This window comes from Plecotus auritus, assembly GCF_963455305.1.
Source record: "Plecotus auritus genome assembly, chromosome: 1".
Lineage (NCBI taxonomy): Eukaryota > Metazoa > Chordata > Mammalia > Chiroptera > Vespertilionidae > Plecotus > Plecotus auritus.
Genome location: NC_137770.1, coordinates 47,471,488 through 47,491,013, shown reverse-complemented (window position 1 = coordinate 47,491,013; position 19,526 = coordinate 47,471,488). Strand labels below are relative to the sequence as shown.

At 44.3% G+C, this 19,526-nt stretch overlaps 1 pseudogene across 1 annotated transcript; it reads left to right on the top strand.

The window, feature by feature from the left end:
* Window positions 1-6,080: 6,080 nt before the first annotated feature.
* Window positions 6,081-7,674, top strand: LOC308233451 (heterogeneous nuclear ribonucleoprotein A3-like; annotated as a pseudogene). Its single transcript has 2 exons — window positions 6,081-6,314; window positions 6,987-7,674. The product of its transcript is annotated as a heterogeneous nuclear ribonucleoprotein A3-like (transcript).
* Window positions 7,675-19,526: the final 11,852 nt, after the last annotated feature.

Sequence of the window (19,526 nt, the reverse complement as noted above, 5' to 3'; positions counted from 1 at the left end):
GATTCCTGGTCAGGGCACATGCCCAGGTTTCAGGTTTTATTCCCGTTAGGGCGTGTGCAGGAAGCAGCCGATCCATGTTCTGCTCTCACATCGATGTTTCTCTCTCTCTCCCTCTCCCTTCCTTATGTTCTATCCACTGAGCCAAACCAGCTAGGGCTGAAATGGCTTTTATAAAGATTGTATAATATGATGGGAAAATGTTTATGACACAATATTAATTTTTTCAAAAGCAGGAAATAAAATCAAACATTATAAGTAGTGTATATTACACATTTTGACTACAAACATATAGAAAACAAACCTCACATCTAGGAGTATAAGGTTTAGGCCCTGCCCATGGTAAATTCACAGTATGGAAAGGACAGACAGCAAAAAGAGGCCAAAATAGGCAGGTCTCCACTTTTGTGAAAAAGGAGATTCAGGCTAAGTTGGTCTTGTTGAGTAAGAACCAAGACCACCCATATCAACATGACACACTCTTCCTGGAAATTCTTTTTTTTTTTTTTTTAAATATATTTTATTGATTTTTTAGAGAGGAAGGAAGAGGGATAGAGAGTTAGAAACATTTATGAGAGAGAAACATCGATCAGCTGCCTCCTGCACACTGCTCACTGGGGATGTGCGCGCAACCAAGGTACATGCCCTTGACTGGAATCGAACCTGGGACCTTTCAGTCCGCAGGCCAACGCTCTATCCACTGAGCCAAACCAGTCAGGGCTCTTCCTGGAAATTCTTGCCCAGGAAGAGAAATAGATTAATTGTGTGCTTCAAGAAATTAATTTTTTCGAGTTTGGTCATCGGGGACAGGACAGATGACTGCTCCCCTATCAGAACCACAGACTGCTCACATAGGCAATGAGCTCATTTATGTGACAAAGTTTATTTATCAAGATTTTCTTCAAGAACCTCACTTTTTTGTGTCTACAAATCCTAAACTGTCTTAAATGTCACAAACTGTGTCCAATCCCCATCATTTTTTTTTTTTTTTTTTTTTTTTTTTGCTTTGAAAAACCACCTTAAACCACTTGAGCTCAGATCCCAAAGTCCTATAAATAGCCTTTCTTGAAATCTCCCTTCTGACATACTAGCAAGTCTTGGTCCGGTTGGTGTTCTCCGTCACTGCAGTACACATGTAACAGACTTGGACTGACTTTGCTTGATCAACTGGTTTTTCTGGTGTTCTTTTGGGGAGTTGGCAACAGACAAGAGTTCTCACAAAATCTGTGGACTTGAATGAAAAAGCAACTGACATTTTCATAACCCTTTAACTGAAATTTAGCATTTCCTTCAGTTATGAACAAACCCCAGTGTCTTTTTCACCCGTAAAAATACAGGTCTTTTCAGTCTGCATTAGAGCTGTTGCATATTCTCAGAATGGCATTTCTGCCCACCACCACTTCGAAATGACTGTAGGGGCAGAGCTGTGAAGACTCTGAGATCCTGCCCTACTAGTTGCAAGCTAACAAGACAGCTTGCCACAGTTTCATGGCTACGGACAGAAGGCATGACACTTCTGGATCTTAGATGAAAGACTTCATTACAGCAAAAGTGGTCGTCAGTGTCAGTGTATCTGTGCTGTTGCCCTGATCTCTAATTCCCACAGGCCAACTCAAAGGGCCAGATGATACGAGCACATGCAGTAGATTATGTTACAAGGGAGGAATTTAGGGCCAAGGGCCCAGTGCTTTTTAAGCAGTAAATGAAGCAAGCAGCAAATAGGCTGGTCTGGTTGCCTAAGTGACGAGATACCGAAACTGCTCAGTATCACGTGATGGATAAGCCTTGCAGCCTGGCACACTCAGCAAGAATGTCCAGGGATGTTCAGAACTCTGCCCTGTCAACATGTAGTGCTAGATCTTGTTATTAATGCATTTATAAAGGAGCAGATGTATTACCATATCATCGTTTTGTTTTTATATTTTAGTATGACTGGCTTCTTTTATAATCCTATGTATTTTATTATGTACATATAAATACCTTATTCTGAGAAAGGGTGGGTAGGCTGCTTACTCAGACTGCCAAAGGGGACCATGGCACAAATAAGGTCAACAAGCTAAAGATTTAAAAAAATATTGTCAACAACAAGTATTTTTTCAGTAGATGTTTATTGATTTCAGAGGGGAAGGGAGAGGGGGAGAGAGATAGGAACATTAGTGATGAGAGAGAATCATTGTTCTACGGTGTCCTGCACACCCCCTACTGGGGATCGAGCCTGCAACCTGGGCATGTGCCCTTGACTGGAATCCAACCTGGGCTGGCTCTATCCACTGAGCCAAACCAGCTAGGGCTACACCAACAAGTATGGATACAAAAAGAGAATTTTACACAACTCCATTTCTCAGGAAACCTTTTCAGAGCGCTCCTTGTCTGGGAAGCAGTGTGGGAAGGGCCCTGGCAGCAAATCCAGGAGGCTAGAGCTTGCGTCTCAGTTGTGTGAACCCCAGCTAGTTACTTAAACTCTTCGTTCCCAATTTCCTCCTCTGTAACATGAGACACCTGTTACCTAACTCACTGGCTCAAAACAGAGTAAGAAGTACATTCTGGGGGGTGGGAGGGAGTGTTAATGAATATATTTTCTGGAGAGTAATTCAGCTATATGTATTCAAAAAAATTCAAATCCTTCAAGCTAGTAATTCAATGATCAGAAATTTATCATTAGACCATAATTAGATATAGAGACAAAAATATAAGTAAAAGGATGTTCGTGACAATGCTATTTGTAATAGCAACATGTTTGCAACTTCTTGAATGTCCAACAATTAGGGCATGGCTACAGAAATTGTGGCAACCTATGCTAATAAAAGCAGACTTTAACAAAAATATGTTTACTGATTTCAGAGGGGAAGGGAGAGGGAGAGACAGAAACATCAATGACAAGAGAGAATCATTGATTGGCTGCCTCCTGCACACCCTTTACTGGTGATCAGGCTCACAAAGGGGGCATGTGCCCTGACAAGGAATCAAATCCAGACCTCCTGGTTCACCGAGGCACGCCGGTCCGGCAAAAAGCAGACTTTTTGAATTATTACAGTAGAATGACTAATAACATTAGAAAATGCTCATGATTTTATGTCAAGTGACCAAAAAAAGATAAAACTCTTTATGTCCACTTTTGTTTAATGAACTATATATGTATGTGGACTTAGAAAAAAGACTAGTTGGAAATTTACTGAAAATGTTATTGCTAGTGGTATATTTGAAAAATTTTAATTTACATTAAAAAAATTTCCCAGTATTGCCCAATAACCACGGGCTACTTTGTAACAAGAGAATCAAATTATTTAAAAAAGCAACTAGAGATTAAGGCTGTTGGTGTGAAAGGGCTTTTAAAATCATATTGTGCTGCACAAATGTGAACTGTTACTAGTGTTCTTTCCCTGGGGCTTTAGAAGCATAGTTGGATTCATGTGTAAATCAAGAAATTTGACTGCAAGGAAGATCAGTTCCTCAGTGGGCAGCTGTGTTCTGTGCAGCTCCTTCAGCAGGCATGCTCGCTCTGCTTGCTCCTGCTCCCCTCCCCCTCGCAGCTCAGCAGCTGTGAGACCCACCCAGCACTAACGCGTCTGTTTTTCTTCCCCTCCATCCACCATCCAGCCCGCCCTCCTCTGATATGTGCTGTGCCTGTTGGGTCTTGTCTCCTGGGCTGAATCACGCCTCAGAAATGGAAAACGCCTCATGGCCAGGGCCTGTGTTGGAAAGCTGAGGCCCAGCTTTGATGTTACATCAATGTCCATAATGAGGGTTTCGCTTCAGATTCCAGGCTAGAGGGCAGGTGTGGGTGGTGCCAAGTTTATGGGCTTCTGGGCTGTGGCCCTAATGAAATGCTAAAGCCATGGGGCCAGACACAGGTGAGGAAAAGGTCACCCTTTGGTATGATTTGACGGCATCCTGTGGTCTTGCTCACCCCAGTGATCTCTGGTGCTAACTCACTCTCCTCCACTCCTGGGGTCTCCACTATTAGAGAAGGCTCCTGTTCAAATGCACATGGATCACCTGGGGCAGGAACATAGCCTAATATTGGACTGAGGCTCTGGGATAGTCCAGGCACCTAGTTAGATTTGCATCCCAACTCCACTACTGCTTGGGTCTCCTCACCTGTAAATGATGACCAGAAGCTCTTATGTACGCCAAGCGTTTGACAAGCACAGTTCTAAGTGTCTTTCTCAGATTCAGTCATTTGAATTACACAACATCCTCATTAAGCATGTGCTGTTAGCATCATGTCCGTCTTACAGATGAGGAAACCGAGGCCCAGAGTGGTTAATTCACTTGCTCAAGGTCTCACAGGGTCAGCACCAGGATGAACCCAGGCAGTATGGCTCCAGAGTCTCTGTTTATAACAATCATGTTAGAGAGCCTCACTGTAAGATGGGACAACAACATTAACAGTTTTATTAGGAGCTTACTTTGTGCCGGGCACTGTGCTAAATGCTATACAGGAATTTCTCGTTTGTTCATCCCGATGCCTGGATGAGGCATGGGCTATGATTACATGTTAACATGGACCTGGCAGGACAGTCCACTGTCCCCCTGTTGAGGGTTGGGCCTTGAGGAGGTTGCTACAGCCTAGAAGAGCTAAGATGTGTCCATAGATAACTGTGACTCATGGTAGAATCAGCACTTAGTGGTGCTGGAAGAGAGCGTAGAGATTATCTGGTTTAAACTCATTTTTACATCGGATGACAGAACTGATTTGCTTTCTTTATTCCCGTAGGGTTTGGCGTATGACCTAGTGAGATAATAACAACAATAACCAACACTTACTGAGTTGCTTGCTGTGTGTGTGTGTGTGTGTGTGTGTGTGTGTGTGTGTGTGTGTGTATCTCATTCAACCCTCACAACAACCAGGTAGGAGAGGCACTATTATTATCTCCACTTCACAGATGAAGAGATAGAGGTGGAGAACTTAAATAAACAACTGTCCTGAGTTATGCAGCTAGCAAGCAAGTGGTGGAGCAGATGCTGGCAGAGGGATCCCAGACTCAGGTGCTGACCCACCATGCTCTGTGTCTTCCCAGGTGTTAAGAAGCCAAGGAGAAGGAGGATGGGGAGGCTGGAATAGGAGTCAGAAAGTGCTCTGTAGACTTTAAAGTGCCATACAGACTCGAGTTATTACCAGAAGGAGGTGAGGGTTCCATGGGAGGTGTAAAGTGGTGTAGAGCTCAGGACAAAATCAAAGAAGGCCTCTAGGATGAGGTGGCATTTGCTTTGGATTTGGACCTGCATCCTGCATAGGAGTGAGGAATGTCTGGGGTGTGTGAGGGGGAGGGGTGGGGAAGGGTTTCCTCTAGCCCTTCCCCATTAGCACAGGATGGCTGGTCAGGTGAGCTCATTGGCACCCTGGTCTAGGTGAAGTGACCAGGACCATAGAAAGCAGGGGACCTCCAGACAAGAACCCAGCTACAGAAAGCAGGTTGGGTGACAAGAAAAAAAAATCAGAGATGTTCTAAATTACATGACAGGAGGCTGGAGAGTGAGAGAAAGAGAGCAGTCAGCCTGTTAATGGTTGGGAACGGCTGACAAAAGACTGCCCACACTTCTGAGTATTTGTTGGAATTTTGAATTAACTTTCATTACCTAAAAGACAATGGCCAGGTGCCACTGAACCCCAGGAGCCTTCACTTACTTACACACCTGCATTTTCTAGACTATTGCCCATGACCAATACTAAGAAGCAAACCCTTCTTCCTTAGGACTCTTCATCGATCCTGGAATTAGCTCCCCTCACCTGTAGCCAATGTAAATTCTTTCAAACAACATCATTCTTCCCCCAAACAAGCATGGCCAGCTCCAGGACAGCGGACATGTTGCCTTTCCCACCTAGCACTGCTGTGGGTGGTTCAGGCTTCATGTCCCAGGACCTGGTCCTTTTTATGGCCAAATAAACCCTTTCTTTTAAAAAGGCTTGTAGGTCCCAGCCCAATTCCAGCTGTGGCAGAGTCCACTGGGAGAGGGGCGGAGGGGAGGGGGTAAGGGAGGGAGGGCCATGATTCTAAAGAACCAGAGCAGTTGAGAAAACTGTTTATTGGTGCTCTGAGCTTTGAAACTACGGACGACAGTTTAAGAGAACATTTTGAGAAATGGGGCACACTCACAGGTTGTGTGGTGTTGAGACACCCCAAACAAAGCATTCCGGGGCTTTAGTTTTGTGACTTACTCTTGTCTTGAAGAGGTGGATGCAGCAATGTGTGCCCAACCACACAAGGTTGATGGGCAAGTGGTGGAACCAAGAGAGCTGTTTCTAGAGAGGATTCTGTCAAGCTTGGTGCCCATCTAACAGTGAAGAAAGTTTTTGTTGTCCACACTAAAGAAGTGTGGACGAAAGGGGCCACATGCTAACCTGACTAGTTCAGGGAAGGCCTGCATGGCAGTTGTGCAAACTCAAAGACCTAAAATAACCACAAAGGATGGTCTGGAAATGAAATATTTAACTACAGGCAGGTTATAGTGAGTAGTCATGTCCCAGGCCAGTATTTTCCCTGACAAAGATCAACTTCATCTTTACTGAGCCTATTGTCTTTTTACAGCTAAGATAACACACCTGTGAAATGTCTGGGTAACTTGTAACTTCCCTTTTTCCAGACTCCTCAGGTCACAACTAATGGCACCACTGCATTCCCTCATTGTTACTATTATCATGCTAATCATCAACTGTTAACTATGTTAACTCTCCTGTATTCATCTATGTAAAAGAAGCTTATGTCCATCATTTCACTTTTATCCTATCCCAGAGGTTCCCTCCCAGCCCCCCCACCCCCGCTTTGCTTTCTCCCACCTCCCTAATCTATTACCAATGAATTTCATGTAACCCACTTACGTATTTTCCTTTTGATGGTAATTTATAAAAACAAGGTATGAACTGGCCATTCTCCGGAGCATTATCCCAAATCGTTGAGATTTTGCTTCCCTGCAATTGTCGACAGATTGGCTCAAATAAACTCACAAAATTCTTTACAGGTTTGAATGGTTTTTACGTTAACATTACATACAGAAGAATATAATTTGAGAGACTACTTTGAAAAGTATGGCAAGATTGAAAACACAGAAGTTATGGAAGACTGGCAGAGTGGGCAAAAAAAAAGAGGATTTGCTTTTGTAACTTTTGCTATCATGATACAGTTGATAAAATTGTTCAGAAACACCACACTATTAATGGACATAACTGTGAAGTGAAAAAGGCCCTTTCTAAACAAGAAATGGAGTCTGCTGGATGGATCGCAAAGAGGCCGTGGAGGTGGATCTGGCGACTTCATAGGTCATGGAGGAGACTTTGGTGGTGGTGGAAACTTTGGTGGAAGAGGCTATGGAGGTGGCAGCAGAGGTGGTTATGGAGGAGGTGATGGTGGATATAATGGATTTGGAGGTGATGGTGGCAACCATGGCGGTGGTCTGGTTGTAGCAGTAGAGGAGGCTATGGTGGTGGAGGTAGACCAGGATATGGAAACCAAGGCGGTGGATATGGTGGCAGTGGTGGAGGATACATACGATGGTTACAATAAAGGGGGAGATCTTGGCAGTAACTACGGTGGTGGTGGTGGTAGCTAAATGGTTTTGGAAATTACAGTGGACAACATGAAGGGGAACAGTTTTGGTGGAAGAAGCTCTGGAAGCCCCTGTGGTGGTGGTTATGGAATTGGTGGTGGAAGTGGTAGATATGGTAGCAGAAGGTTCTAAAAACTCAGCAGAGGGGAAAAAAAATGGTGGCGGAATAGACAGACGTGTCCCGAGCCTTGTCCCGGAGCAGATAGAAAGAACAGCTGAGGGTCGCACAGGGAGTGTCTATTGGTGAGTTAAGGGACAGCTATACTCCAGGAGAAGGTGGGGGACTGCTGGACGGGGCTCCCCTGACTGGGCAGCCCCCACTGCTGCTGGGTTCCCTCCCGGAGCCACCGGCTCGGACGCGGAGACCACGCCACCTTGAAGGGGAAAGTGGATGTTATCGGAAGCCTGAAAATCTACAACTGCGGCACCCTCCCAACAGCTGCAAACCCCAGAGCACTGGTCCCCAATTGGCGCGAACATGCGGATTCAGAGGAGCTCTACACGCCACCACAGAAAGGTCAGATTTCGCCTGGGATAAGGAGAGAGAGAACTACATAACCAGACACCCAGAGAAGAGAGACCATGGGGAGACAAAGAAACAGCCCGCATATGAAAGAAAAGCAGGCATCACCAGAAAAGGAACTAAACCAAATGGAGGCAAGCAACCTGTCAGAGAAAGAATTCAGAGAAATGGTCATAAGGTGGCTGAAAAGAATGGAAGACAAATTCGACAATATGAGTAAGAACCAAGAGGAAATGAAGAAGAACCAAAAAGAAATGAAAAATGACATCGCTGCTGTAAAGAACTCAATAGAAAGCATCAAGAGTAGACTGGAAGAAGCAGAGGACCATATCAGTGAGCTAGAAGACAAGGTAGAAAAAAATACCCAAGTAGAGCAGCTTCTAGAAAAAAAAATTAAAAAGCAGGAGAAGAGCCTAAGGGAACTTTGGGACAACACAAAATAAAACAACATCCGCATAATAAGGGTTCCAGAAGGAGAGGAAACTGAGCAAGGAATAGAAAACCTGTTTGAAGAAATAATGACAGAAAACTTCCCTGATATAGGAAAGATAAAACCCATACAAATCCAAGAAGCTCACAGAGTCCCAAGCAAAATGAACCCCAAAAGACCGATGCCAAGGCACATTATAATTAAATTGGCAAACACCAACAACAAAGTAAGAATCTTAAAAGCAGTCAGAGAGAGACAGAAAGTTACCTACAAAGGAACCCCCATCAGACTAGCAACTGATTTCTCAACAGAAACTCATCAGGCCAGAAGGGTATGGAATGAAATATACAAAGTCATGCAAAGGAAGGGTCTGAATCCAAGAATACTGTACCCAGCAAGGCTATCAATCAAAATTGAAGGTGAAATCAGGAGCCTCACAGACAAAAAAGGACTAAGGGAGTTTATTACCATGAAACCAGCAATGCAGGAAATGCTAAAGGGTCTGCTGTAAAGAAAAAAAGAAATAGCAAGCAAAGAAGGAACACAGGTAAAGAATAAAAATGGTGACAAATAAGTACCTATCAATAACTTTAAATGTAAATGGATTAAATGCCCCAATCAAAAGACATAGGGTAATGGATTTGATAAGAAAGCACAACCCATATATCTGCTGTCTACAAGAAACCCTCCTCAGAAAAAGAGACACACACAGACTGAGGGTGAAGGGATGGAAAAAGGTTTTTCAGGCGAATGGAAATGAAAAAAAAAAAAGCTGGGGTAGCAATACTTATATCTGACAAATTAGATCTCAAAGTGAAGGACATAACAAGAGATAAGGAAGGCCACTTCATAATATTAAAGGGAGCAATCCAACAAGAAGAAATAACTCTGGTAAACATATGTAAACATACAGGAGCACCCAAATACATAAAAAAACTCCTGAAGGATATCAAAGGAGAGATTGACAGCAATACAATCATAGTAGGAGACTTTAATACCCAACTATCACCATTGGACAAATCCTCTAAACAAAAAATCAGCAAAGAAACATCAATCCTAAATGACTCACTAGACCAGATGGAATTAATTGACATCTTCAGAACATTTCACCCCAAAGCCACAGAATATACATTCTTCTCAAGTACATATGGGTCATTTTCAAAGATAGACCATATGTTGGGTCATAGGCAAAGTCTCTTCAAATTCAAGAAGATAGAAATCATATCAAGCATCTTCTCAGATCACAGTGCCATAAAACTGGAAATCAACTACAATAAAAACAATCCAAAAAAATCAAACACATGGAGACTAAACAGCATGCTATTAAACAATGACTGGGTTACCAGAGAGATCAAGGAAGAAATAAAAAACATCATGGCAACAAATGACTATGAAAACACAACAATCCAAAAATCTATGGGACACAGTGAAAGCAGTCTTGAGAGGGAAGTTCATAGCTCTACAAGCCTACTGCAAAAAACAAGAAACAATGGTAATAAATTACCTAACCCTACAACTCAAAGAGTTAGAAAGAGAGCAACAAGAAAAGTCCAGTGTAAGCAGAAGGAAGGAAATAATAAAGATCAGAGCAGAGATAAACGACAATGAGACCAAAAAAAAAAAAAATCAACAAAACCAAGAGCTGGTTCTTTGAAAGGATAAACAAGATTGACGAACCTCTAGCCAGGCTCACCAAGAAGCAAAGAGAGAGGACCCAAATAAACAAAATCAGAAATGAAAAAGGTGAAATAACAACAGACCCCACCGAAATACAAAGGATTGTTAAAAAATACTATGAGCCGAAACCGGTTTGGCTCAGTGGATGGAGCGTCGGCCTGCGAACTCAAGGGTCCCGGGTTCGATTCCGGTCAAGGGCATGTACATTGGTTGCGGGCACATCCCTGGTGGGAGGTGTGCAGGAGGCAGCTGATCGATGTTTCTCTCTCATCGATGTTTCTAGCTCTCTATCCCTCTCCCTTCCTCTCTGTAAAATATCAATAAAATATATTTTTTAAAAAATACTATGAACAACTCTATTCCAACAAACTGGACAACCTGGAGAAAATGGACATATTCCTAGAAAAATATAACCTTCCAAAACTCAATCAGGAAGGATCTAAACATCTCAATAGGCCTATAACTATGGAAGAAATTGAAGCAGTCATCAAAAAGCTTCCAGCAAACAAAAGCCCAGGGCCAGATGGCTTCACAGGGGAGCTTTACCAAACATTCAAGGAAGAACTAAAACCTATCCTCCTCAGACTATTCCAAAAAATTCAAGAGGAAGGAACACTTCCAAGCTCATTCTATGAAGCCAGCATCACCCTAATACCAAAAACAGATAAAGACAACACAATGAAAGAGAATTACAGGCCAATATCCCTCATGAACATAGATGCCAAAATCCTCAACAAAATTCTAGCAAATTGGATCCAGCACTACATCAGAAAGATCACACACCATGACCAAGTAGGATTTATCCCAGGAATGCAAGGATGGTACAATATCTGCAAATCAATAAACGTGATACATCACATAAACAAACTGAGAGATAAAAATCATATAGTCATATCAATTGATGCAGAAAAAGCATTTGACAAAATCCAACACCCTTTCTTGATAAAAACTCTCAACAAGGTGGGAATAGAAGGATCATACCTCAACATAATAAAAGCTATATATGATAAACCCACAGCTAACATCATACACAATGGGCAAAAACTAAAACCATTTCCCCTAAGAACAGGAACAAGACAGGGATGCCCACTCTCACCACTCCTGTTCGACATAGTACTGGAAGTATTAGCCATTGCAATTAGACAAGAAGAAGAAATAAAAGGCATCCAAATTGGAAAAGAAGAAGTAAAGCTGTCCTTATTTGCAGATGATATGATATTGTACATAAAAAAACCTGAAAGAGTCCATCAAAAAACTAATAGACTTAATAAATGAATTTGGCAATGTAGCAGGATACAAAATTAACGCCAAGAAATCTATGGCATTTCTATACACCAATAGTGAACTTACAGAAAGAGAGACTAAAAAAGCAATCCCATTTACCACCGCACCAAAAAGATTAAGATACCTAGGAATAAACTTAACTAAGGAGGTAAAAGATCTATACGCGGAAAACTACAGGACACTGAAAAAAGAGATAGAGGAAGACATATGGAAGAACATACCATGTTCATGGATTGGGAGAATCAACATCATTAAAATGTCCATACTACCCAAAGCAATCTATAGATTCAATGCACTCCCCATTAAAATACCAATGGCATATTTCACAGACCTAGAAAGAACTCTCCAAAAACTCATCTAGAATAAAAAAAGACCCTGAATAGCCACAGCAATCCTGAGAAAGAAGAACAAAGTAGGTGGAATCTCAATACCAGATTTCAAGCTGTATTACAAAGCCACTGTTCTCAAAACAGCCTGGTACTGGCACAAGAACAGACACATAGATCAATGGAATAGAATAGAGAACCAAGAAATCGACCCAAATCACTACACTCAATTAATATTTGACAAAGGAGGCATGAACATACAATAGAGTCAAGACAGTCTCTTCAATAAATGGTGCTGGGAAAATTGGACAGATACATGCAAAAAAATGAAAGTAGACCACCAACTTACACCATACACAAAAATAAACTCAAAATGGATCAAGGACTTAAACATATGATGAGAAACCATAAAAATACTAGAGGAATCCACAGGCAGAAAAATCTCTGACATATGCCGAAGGAACTTCTTCACTGATAGTACTCCTAGGGCAATGGAAGCCAAAGAGAAAATAAACAAATGGGACTACATCAAAATAAAAAGCTTTTGCACAGAAAAGGAGACCATCAATATCAATAAAACAACAAGAAAGCCCACTGCATGGGAGGACATATTTGCCAATGATATCAACAATAAGGGTTTAATCTCCAACATTTACAGGGAACTCATTCAGCTTAACAAAAAGAAGATAAACAACCCAATCAAAAAATGGGCAACTGATCTAAATAGACACTTTTCGAAAGAAGACAGAAGGAAGGCTAAGAGACATATGAAAACCTGCTCAAAGTCACTAATCATCAGAGAGATGCAAATCAAAACAACAATGCGGTACCATCTCACACCTGTCAGAATGGCTATTATCAACAAATCAACAAATGACAAGTGCTGGTGAGGATGCGTAGAAAAAGGAACCCTCGTGCACTGCTGGTGGGAATGCAGACTGGTGCAGCCACTGTGGAGAACAGTATGGAGTTTCCTCAAAAAACTAAAAATGGAACTCCCATTTGACCCAGTGATCCCACTTCTAGGAATATATGCCAAGAAACTAGAAACACGAATCAGAAAGGATATATGCACCTCTATGTTCATAGCAGCACAATTCACCATAGCTAAGATTTGGAAACAGCCTCAGTGCCCATCAGTAGATGAGTGGATTAAAAAACTGTGGTACATCTACACAATGGAATACTACGCTGCAGTAAAAAAGAAGGCATTCTTACCATTTGCAACACCATGGATGGAGATGGAGAGCATTATGCTAAGTGAAATAAGCCAGGCAGAGAAAGATAAATATCACATGATCTCACTCATTTGTGGAATATAATGAACAACATAAACTGATGAACAAAAATAAATCCAGAGACAGAGAAACATCAATCAGAACGTCAAACCTCAGGGAAGGTAGGGGAGGGTGGGGGTAAGGGAGAGAGATCAATCAAAGGACTTATATGCATGCATATAAGCCTATTCAATGGACACAGACAACAGGGGGGTGGGGTCATGAATGGGAGTTGGGGGGTAATGGGGGAATAAGGACACATATGTAATACCTTAATCAATAAAGAAATTAAAAAAAAAAAACAACTCAGCAGAGAAGGAGCTACAGTTCTTAGCAAGAGAGCGAGCGAGGAGCCGTCAGGGAAGCTGCAGGTTTCTTTGAGACAGTGGTCCCAAATGCACTAGAGCAGTGGTCGGCAAACTCATTAGTCAACAGAGCCAAATATCAACAGTACAACGATTGAAATTTCTTTTGAGAGCCAAATTTTTTAAACTTAAACTTCTTCTAACGCCACTTCTTCAAAATAGACTCTCCCAGGCCGTGGTATTTTGTGGAAGAGCCACACTCAAGGGGCCAAAGAGCCGCATGTGGCTCGCGAGCCGCAGTTTGCCGACCACTGCACTAGAGGAACTGTAAGAATCTGCCAGAGGAGGAATGATGATCCACAACCAGAAAAGTGACTGCAGCTTAAACAGGAAACCCTTCTTGTTCAGGACTGTCAGAGCCACAGTTTGAGGAATGTGCAGCTATTGATTAATGCAATGTCGTGTCAATTAGATGTACATCCCTGAGGTCTTTTTTCTATGGTAGCCTTTCTTTTCCTTTTCGTTACATCAGGTATATTGCCCTGTAAATTGTGGTAGTGATACCAGGAATAAAAAAATTGAGGAATTTTTAACTTTTCAATATTTGTGTAGTTCACTTTTTTTACATTTTAGTACAGAAACTTTAACAAAATGCAGTTTTGAAGGTGTTTCCTTGTGAGTTAATAAGAAGATCAGTGCTAATCACTATTTTAGATAAATAGAAGTTGGTATTTAAATTAGCATATTTTTGTGACTAATGACATTAAGATTTACCTTAAATGAAAAAATCTCAAAATAAAAATAAAATAAGATAAAGAGGTTTTTAGCCATGGAAATTAAGTTTTTTGTTTAAAAGGGGATAAAGAGGACCGGGTGGGGGTTAGACAGCCTGATCCAAATCCTGGTGCTCTCCCATACTATAGTTCCCAGGCCATGAGCAAACCATACAGGATCTACACTCAGTTTTCTCATCTGAAGAATGGGGATTGCTAATGCTGGTATGTTGTTCAGAGGTTTGTGCAAATTTCACATGCTAATCTGTGTATGGTGTTAGCTAGATGCCTGGCATACAGTAAGCACTCAGTAAGAGCCAGCTATTGTTATTCTCTTATCATCCCAGGGTACTTGACTGTACCAAGATTCAGGGAGGAGTGGGTTGAGAAGAAATTAGACAACACTGACTTTCTGCTCCCCTCCTACACCTTTGGTTTTGTTTTTTGACAATCATTAGATCTGCTTTTCAGGGAGAGGTGAGGATTGGGAGGAAGAGGAAGGAGATAAGGCCAATGGGCCACCAGTCCTCTGAAACTGGGCAAGTAAAGACTGGTCATCAGTGGTGTCTTGGTTGTTACACTCTGTGCCGAGCCGGCACCGCCATGGCATACTCAACCCCACGTTGGGGGCCATATGTGCTGAGCCAACTCAGCCAGATTCGGTGAGCCTGAGAGGGGGTGGTGAAGGATTGAGAAAAGACAGACAAGAGAAAAAAGCTGGGTCTGGGTGGGACGCTGTCCTCTCTGATGGAGAGCTAGCGACAATGCCCCGGACTACAAGCCGTGTCTTTATTTTATAGCCAGATTCCACGAGGCAAAGTAAGGGCGTGGTCAAGATGTTTACAACATTCTCATGGGTTTCGAATCTACTCAATTACATGCACCTGAACTCTATCAAGCCAACATCACTCAGCCACGTGGGACCACAGGTTCGGACCATAAGTTCAAGCTTACAACTATAGCCTTTGGCTATAATTGTGCTGGGAGGGCTTTGCCCTCCAAGCTAGGACTTGCACGTGGCTTTGCCATGAGAGGACTGTGCCCTCTCATTAGTCAGAAGCTTGAACCTGTCCAAACGCTGTGGCCGCTCTCCACAACACTCATTGCTTTCTGACATCTTCTTTCTGTAGCTCTGTTGTAATTTCTGAGTTCTTGTTGGTTAGCCTCCTGAGCCCATTGTGTACTGTAGACTTAATCTCCATTCTCAGAGGCAGACACGTCCCTGCAGGTTAATGTTGCAACAGAAGGATGCTTCCTTCCCAGGAGCAGGCTGAGTGGAGGAGCTTGCATGTTGCCATTATATCAGCCCTGCAGGGAGTGTAGTTATTAATTCCATTGTACAGAGGGAGAAACTTGCTCAAGACCACAGATAGCCCATAGAAAAGGGAGTTAAACCCCCAAATGTTCAACACCAGGGGTCATTCTCTTCCATTAAAATATGTGGGAGGGTTATAGGACTAAAACAAGTATCTGTCTGGTGCTCAAATATGACATGTTGCATGCACTTTACATTACATCTGGGAAACGCCATTGACTCAGAGCTGTAAGGCTGGGCCTACCTGGCTTGGAAAAAGGAATATCCCATGGAGGGTCCAACTAATTCTGCTGGACCTCCTAATTCCCAGGAAGCAAAGCACTGGAGGTTGGTTCTGTCTTTGGTCCAGGTGGAAGGTTGCAGTTTTTGTCATCTGCAAATCAGCCTCCAGCAGTTATAGTTCACTATTGTTCATTTGCTCAGGAGCTTTCTGTCAAGGGGGAGGGGACTAGGTCAGAAGTACAAGGAACTATTTCCGGGCTTTGGCCTTTGGAAAGCAGCCTTATCCTGTTTACACATTCTCTTCAGATTTGCACAATCTGACCACAGATATGTTGCCTGCCAAGCCCAGGTAAATACAGGCAGCCAAGTACTCTCTAATCACCCAATGCCATTGAACAACCAAAGGATCCCGGAACCCTATATTGTACTAGACAACTGTGATAACTATAGAAGAGCAACTCAAGGCTCCTGGCCTTGGACTGTGGAGCAGAAGTGTATTCCTACCTGGTGGAGGAGGCCATGCAGTGCAAGCTCTGAGCCCTTCTCTAGCATGACTCTGGGTCTAGTTACCCCTCCTAGCACCTACCCAGTTACACCCTGAATTGAGGTGTCAGCACCAGGATGAACCCTAATTTATCTTACAAGGGTGAGAGGAGGAAGAAGGAAGTCTCTTATTCAGCATTGAAGAGCTGGATGAACCAGGTATCCTTCAGAAAACAAAACTGAAGGGAAAAAGGTGCCCATGTTTGGATCACCTTCTTCAAAGAGTCAGGTAATAAAAGACTGATGATGCAGGGCAAAAGGCTGTGCGTGTGTGTGTGTGTGTGTATGTGTGTGTGTGGAGGAGTGGGGTGGGTGGGGGTGGAGAAAGAGAGACGGAGTGAGGGAGGTAGAAGAAGAGGGTAATGAAGGCTGAGGGAGAGGGAGAGATAAGTGAGGGAAGAGGAGGCCTGGTTGCTCTCAAAGCCAAGGAAGACAGCTCTCGGATCATTCATCTGAATGTGTCACTGCCAAGTCTCCAGAGGCCAAAAAGCCTGGGTCAGCCTGTCCAGAACTGGATCTTCTAATCCTGAAGCCCCAGAGTGAAACCACCCACCTTCCACCTCTTTTCCACCAGCTATTTCAGAGACTCCCATCTCATATTCTGCCCTCATTTCCAACATTATTTTTGTTTAATATGGTAAGGGGGTGAGGGGACAATGTTTGTGTAGGGAATGGCAAATAGGTAAAGTCACATTGCAGAATGGAGGAATTTGAGAAGTGGCCCAAACTCCCACCAATAGCTCTGCAACTGAGGTGAGGCTTTTACCAACCAGGACTGGGCTGGGGGGGTTCAAATAAAATAACGTATGTAAACTTGTTGAGCCTAGCCCTGTCCCTTGGGACCAAATAAATACATTTGTTCTTTCTCTGGGGTAGATAATGTCCTTGGGTTGGGGATGAAGGAGGTTTGGGTGTCAGGGGAAAAGGAAGTAAGTTCTATATTGAATGTGTACTTTTTGTGACTGCTCCAGGAGCATCACCACAACCACTCCTACCATCTTAGTCCAAGACCTTTTCTCCTCAGTGGACTTCCTGCTTCTACCCTTGCCTCCCAGAGTTGACTCTCCACACAGCAGCCACAGTGATCTTTATAAAAACACTAGAGGTCCGGTGCACAAACTTTGTGCAGCAGGGGGAGGTCCCCTCAGCCCAGCCTGCATCCTCTCCAATCCGGGACATCCCTCTCACGATCCTGGACTACTGGTTCCTAATTGCTCACCTGTCTGCCTGGTTGCCCCCAACTGCCCCCCCTCGCCGGCCTAGTCGCCCCTCACTGCCCCCCCTGCCAGCCTAATCGCCCCCAACTGCCCCCTTTGCTGGCCTGGTCACCCCCAACTGCACCCCCCCTGCCGGCCTAGTTGCCCCTAACTGCCCCTGCCCCCTGCTGGCCTAGTCGCCTCTTACTGCCACCCCTGCTGGCCTGGTCACCCCCAACTGCACCCCCCCTGCCGGCCTAGTTGCCCCTAACTGCCCCTGCCCCCTGCTGGCCTAGTCGCCTCTTACTGCCACCCCTGCTGGCCTGGTCGCCCACAATGCTCCTCTCTGCTGGCCTGGTCGCCCCTAACTGCCCCCCCTGCTGGCCTGGTTGCCCCCAACTGCCCCCCCTGCTGGCCTGGTCGCCCACAATGCCCCTCTCTGCTGGCCTGGTCACCCCTAACTGCCCCCCCTGCTGGCCTGGTTGCCCCCAACTGCCCCCCCTGCTGGCCTGGTTGCCGCCAACTGCCCCTCCCTGCCGGCCTGGTCACCCCACGCAGCCTGCTTGTTCAGTTGTTTGGTTGTCCCTCACTAGCCCCCCTGCTGGCCTGGTCGTAGGCAGCTATCTTATGAGGGCATGAGGGTCAATTTGCATATTACATCTTTATTCTATAGGATAAATTGCATTTTTTTAATTAAAATTTTTTTTATTGTTTAAAGTATTACATGTAGTAGTACAAATGTCTCCTTTTTTTCCCCATTGACCTTCCCCCAGCCTTCCCTATCCCCTGTCGCATGCCCTCACCCCGCCCCCCCCCCCCCCCAGTGTCTTGTGTCCATTTGTTGTGCTTATATGCATGCATACAAGTCCTTTGGTTGATCTTGCCACTCTCCTGTTTAAAACTCTTCAAATGTTCCCATCACACTTTAAAAAATATTTTTTTATTGATTTCAGAGAAGAAGGGAGAGGGAGAGAGAGATAGAAACATCAATGATGAGAGAGAATCATTGATCAGCTGCCTCCTGCTCACCCCACACTGGGGATTGAGCCCACAACCCGGCATGTGTCCTGACTGGGAATCAAACCATGACCTCCTGGTTCATAAGTCCACGCTCAACCACTGAGCCATGCCGGCCGAGTTCCCATCACACTTTTAAGAGTAGAAGTTAAATACTTTACTATAGGTTATTAGGCCCTAACAAGATGGACTCTGCTGACTATCTCCTATGGCCCCCCTCTGCTGCAGTTGCACTGACCTTTGTTTCTAAGCTCATCAAGACTGTTGTTGGGCCTCAGGGCTTTTGCACCAGCTATTTCCTCTACCTGGAATTCCCTCTGCTCTAGTTACCTGTCACGGAAGTCCTGACTCACCACCTACACGAAATTAGCCCCGCCCCATCACTTCATTCCATTGGCTTCATAGCAAATGGTAATGATAATCAACCAGTCTTGTCTGTCATTTGTGTACTTGCTTATTGTCTGTTTTCCCACAACACAGCGCTGAGGGGAGGGCACTGTATCTATCTGGATTCTGGTCCATCACGGAATCTCTAGTGCTAAGCAGAGCCCGGCACATAGTAGATCTCTAGCAGTTGTTGGATAAATGATCTTTTCAAATCCTAAATCTTGTGACGTATGGGCAATAGGGACCTCAGGCTCAGGACCAGAGCTCTGTTCTGTCTGAACAGGGCGGTCGCCTTCCTTCCCAGGCCACGCCAGGCCACTCACTGGGAGCAGCTCCCGAACTTCTACACCCCCAATGCCCCTCTCCAGGGAGGACGGGGAGGGCTTCCAGTCCCCTCTCAGAGCCCGGTGCGGCGGCCCTCAAAGTCGTCCCACATTTCGGGGGCTCAAAGAAGCCGCCCTTTTCCAAATATTGACCCTGCTTGGTGCCCGAACCCCCTCCCTGAGCCTGCAATCAGGGGCAGAGTGTGGGGGACACCTGGGGGTGTCTATGGTAAAATGGGGCGGGCCCCCCGGTCCACCGGTAGTAACAGTTCAGTGCCCTCACTCTGTTCCTCGTCTCTGGCTAGGGACCCCCCAGGCCAATGTGGGGGCGAGAGGCAGGCGCCAGGCGTCAAGGGCAATGAGGACATGGAGGCCCGAATGGGGAT